This window comes from Alligator sinensis, unplaced genomic scaffold, assembly GCF_000455745.1.
Source record: "Alligator sinensis unplaced genomic scaffold, ASM45574v1 scaffold434_1, whole genome shotgun sequence".
NCBI classification, from domain to species: domain Eukaryota; kingdom Metazoa; phylum Chordata; order Crocodylia; family Alligatoridae; genus Alligator; species Alligator sinensis.
The window spans coordinates 416,450-420,972 of record NW_005841994.1 but is presented as its reverse complement, the minus strand read 5'-3'; positions in this window follow the sequence as shown (position 1 = coordinate 420,972).

The window sequence follows — 4,523 nt, the reverse complement described above, 5'->3', positions numbered from 1 at the left end:
TTGGTGTCCTGGGGCCAGAGGCACCACAGCCACTGCTACATGGTCAGGCAGGGGCTGGAGCTTCTGTGAGCTCTGTGACCTGGAAAGGAATGGAGCCGGAGCCAGAACTGGAACCAAGCTAGAGCCAGAGCTGTGCCTGACAGTAAGTGGTTTACAGGAGCGGGGGCAAAGGTTATGGGGTGCAGGCAGGGGGGGCAGAGGCTGCAAGGGAAGACACTATAGGGGGCAGGCACTGTAGGGGGGGCAGGCTGCAAGGGAGATAGATGGTGAGAGGGAAGAGGGCAAGGGGACTACTTGCCTCCCCTCACTGGATGTCCCCTTGTCATTCCTTTCCTCACTACAGCAGTGATGGGGATGAATTTAAGATGACCCTTTGATAATTACATTCTACACATGGAAAATCATAAAAAATTTATAAATTTACCATGTATAGAATCTAATTACTGGGGAGAGGTCATCTTAAATTGAAAGTTGTCTTGTATTCAGGTAAATATGGTAAGTGGATGGTAGTTTGGAGTGTCCAACTCAGTGTGCTCAACTGGTCTTGCTCACTGGATGTGTCTACACATGCACATTTACTGCTCAGGAACTGAAATTACTGCTCAGTGCAAGTGTGCGTCTAAACATGCATACCCTCACTGTGCAGTAAATATGGCAACTTATGCTGACTTGAGTGTAAATTTAATACTTGCATTGTGCAGGTATCAAATTTATGCCCAATTAGTTACTGCGCAGTAACGCGCATGTAGACGCCTTACTGTGCAGTAACAGTGTGTGTGGACTGACTTGGGACTAACTTTAGTCCCAAGTCAGTCCACACACAACATTAATGCGCTTTAATGCCTGCATGTGTAGATGCTACCCTACTCCAGATTACTGTGCAGTAATTTACTGTGCAGTAAATTTAAGTAGGTGTAGATGCATGTGTAGACACACCCACTGGCTGGTATAACCATGGCAGGCCCCTGGGCATTCTCCCTCGTAGAAAATTCAGAGGTGCCTTTTCATAGTATCATAGTACTTGGGGTTGGAAGGGACCTAAACAGATCATCAGGCCTGATCCCCTGCCCCAGGCAGAAATGGGTGCTGGGATCATATCACCTCAGCCAAATATTTGTCCAGCCTCCTCTTGAAGACCCTCAAGGTAGGAGAGAGCACCACCTCGCTTGGGAGCCCATTCCAGAGCCTGGCAGCCCTAACTGTAAAGCAATGTCCCCTGATGTCCAGCTTGAACCTTCTCTCTAATAATTTGTGGCCCTTATTCCTAGTCAACCCGGGTGGTGCCCGGAGGAACAAAGCCTCCCCCCAATTCCAGCTGGTCCCCCCGGTGAATTTGTAAATGGCCACCAGATCCCCTCTCAGCCTTCTCTTGTGGAGGCTGAATAGGTTCAGGCCCTTTAGCCTCTCTTCGTAGGGCCTGCCCCACTGCCCCTTGACCATGCGAGTGGTCCTCCTCTGGACCCTCTCAATGCTAGCCACATCCCTCTTGAAGTGCGGTGCCCAGAACTGGATGCAGTACTCCAGCTGTGGCCTGACCAATGCTGCATAGAGGGGAAGGATCACCTCCATGGACCTGCTTGTGATGCGTCTGTAGATGCACAACAAGGTCCAGTTAGCCTTACTGAATGCTTCCTCTCATTGGCAGCTCATGTTCATCCTGGAGTCAACAATGACTCCAAGATCCCTTTCTGCCATCGTGTTGACAAGAAGGGCGTTCCCCAACCTATAGGTGTGTTGCTGGTTCCCTCTCCCTAGATGCAGCACCTTGCACTTGTCTGTGTTGAATTCCATCCTATTCCTATCCACCCACCTCTGTAATTTGTCTAGATCTTTTGTCACAATTAACAAGGAAACTGCAGTAAGAAGTGAGTCTTTCAACAGGGCACTTGTAGGTTCACGAACCCAGGATTTATAAACACAGATCAGAAGCTTGCCCAATGAGGCAGCGGCCTGGAACTTTTCCTTAATACCATTTAACACTAACAGAGTCTTGGTACTTTACATTTCTAAAGCACTCTCATTCATTTCTCACTTGACTGCTGAATATCCTGCCCGTTTCTAGAAACCAACCCACCGAAATACAGCAATGTGAGGTGATGAGCTCCCCCAGGGGGACAACTCAAATATCTGACAGACCAAGGGTGGGAAGCAGCTTAGAAGTATTCTTACAGGTTACTTTTAATACATTTTAAATCTATGTAATGTCTGGCTGTCAAAGTTAGAACAGTTTCAGAGCAGTCACAAGTTAAAGCTTAATACAGGGGTGGACAATTATTGGGCTGGAGTGTGACTTAGGGAGATTTGGTGAGCTGCTGTGGGCAGGGAGATGGTGCAGACTCAGCCTGGTGCAGCAGGGTGGAGGTGCTGACCTGGCACAGCGTGGCAGGGATGGCAATTGATCCTATCTAGCCCAGGCCCATCTGCCCCACAGCCACCACTGGGAGTGCTGGACAAAGCAGGTGAGGTCTCCTTGGACCAATCTGGGTCCCTCACAGGCAAGGCATGCTAGGCTGGGTGGATAGAAAGGGGCTGCAGGCAGGAGGGGAGTGGCATCCAAGAGCGGGACAGACTGGTGGGATTAGGATCATGAGGCAGTTACAGCATGGGGCTGGGGTCCAGGGCAGAGCCACAATCTACTCTTTTCACACCCTTGTGACAGGCACCAGTTCTGTGAGCAGGAACATGCAGGAAATGGATCATGTCCCCATGCTGTCACCACCCTGTGATCCCAGGCTGGCCCCCATCTCATCTGCCTGGCTGAGCGTGCCCTGTTTATGGGGGTCCTGGACACCTGCCAGCTCTGTCTGGTGCCCACAGTGGTGGGTGTTGGGCAGACAGGGTTGGGCAGCCGGACCAGGTCTGGGTACGGTGGTCAAACTGGCAGCATCAGCCAGATGGAGCCATCACCACTGTGGCTGCTGGGAAGCTGAGTCTGGCACACCAGGGCAGAGGGCAGAGTTGAGACCCAGCAGGCTCGCTGCATGCCACACTGGTCACAGCTGAGACTTGGCTTGCAGCCCACCTGGTAGTTTCCATTCTCTGGCTTATTCTCTTCATGGAGGTAGGTAGTAGGACTGCTGATGCCATTTGGACAGGGGTGTTAGAGCAAGCAGCCAACTGATGAGCAGCACCTGGGTGCTCAGAGGGGTGTGTGTGCGCTGGGGTCACATCCCTTGGGGGCAGGAGGGGGTGTTGGCTTGAGGCCAGCACCACCCCCTGGACAGTAGAGTTCAGGAGGCTTGAAAGTTTGTCCAAAGAGCAAAGGAGTGTGAAGGGTTGGGGATGGTGCATTTTGGGATGCTGGAGGAATGAAAATAGAGCATTTTATCCCCCCAGAGCAGACTAACAATACCCTGGAACAACCTGGGTAAAATGGATCAAAGAACCCTTGCTTGAATTGGCATAACTTTAAAGTATTTAGAGGGTACTTAGCATGGGTTAAGACCCTTTAATGGGTGAATGCTCCCATTTTAAGTCCTGTTATTATACCAGTTTAAAGGTAATTTGTAACACTAGCCCTGATCCCAGTCCTATCCCTCCAGGCCACACTTCCCTTAATTCCTCTTGTAAGCCTGAGAGGGCTCCCAGGGGTGAAAAGCAGTGGCAGCATCCATTATCTTCCCCCTTCCTATCTGCTGCTTTCACCTCCCTTTCGCCTTGACTTTGCCCTCTACCATTATTGTTTGCTCTAGGGCAATGTTTTTCAAACCAGGGTACAAGTACCCCCAGGGGTACATAGTGCTTTGCCAATCGGTATGTGCCTACATTTTAATAATGGCAGTGAAGCTTTTGATTGGTCAATGTGTGGTGAGTAATGCCATTGCCCTGCATTGATGTTAGCATCGACACTCTTCCTAAGGAATGAACATGTAGAGACGCATCAGGTGTGTCAGAGCTGATTAGTTGAGTGCCTAGGTACAGTGGAACTTTCTAGCACAAGGCACGGTGATATTTGGTACAAGGGAATTCTCGGCACGGTGGAGAGCCCCGGCGTGGGAAAGTTCCCACTGCTCATATGCAAATGTGTATACTCTAATTGGCCGGTTTCAAATTATTCCTACATGGCGGCTGGCAATTGGCTCGCTAGCCGTATAAAGAGTTGGAGCAGTTTCCGCCCAGGTTGGAGAACTCCGTGCTCGTCTCAGAGTGGAACCTGGCGGTCTGATCATCCGCCGACGACTCCCCATCGACGAACCCCCCGACGTACCCCCGTGTTTTGCATGCTCGAGTTCAGACCCGGTTTAGAGATATCTCGTTGTTTCCTCAGTTTAAAGAACTGTAACAGAAGTTTGAAGTTAACTTTCTTCCTACGCTGTACATCTCGACAGTCATCTGTGTTTGAACCAGTACGCATTTGTGCCTAATTCTACTCCAGCGGTCGCAAGTACCCATCTGTACGTTCTGGGTTTGTGGCCACAACCCAGCCGACCCTTTCCCGGATCCCCCTCGGCCCCCACAAGGTGTAGGCAGTACAAGCTAAGATATTTTGCAGATAAAGGGGCACAGAGCCAAAAAAGTTTGAA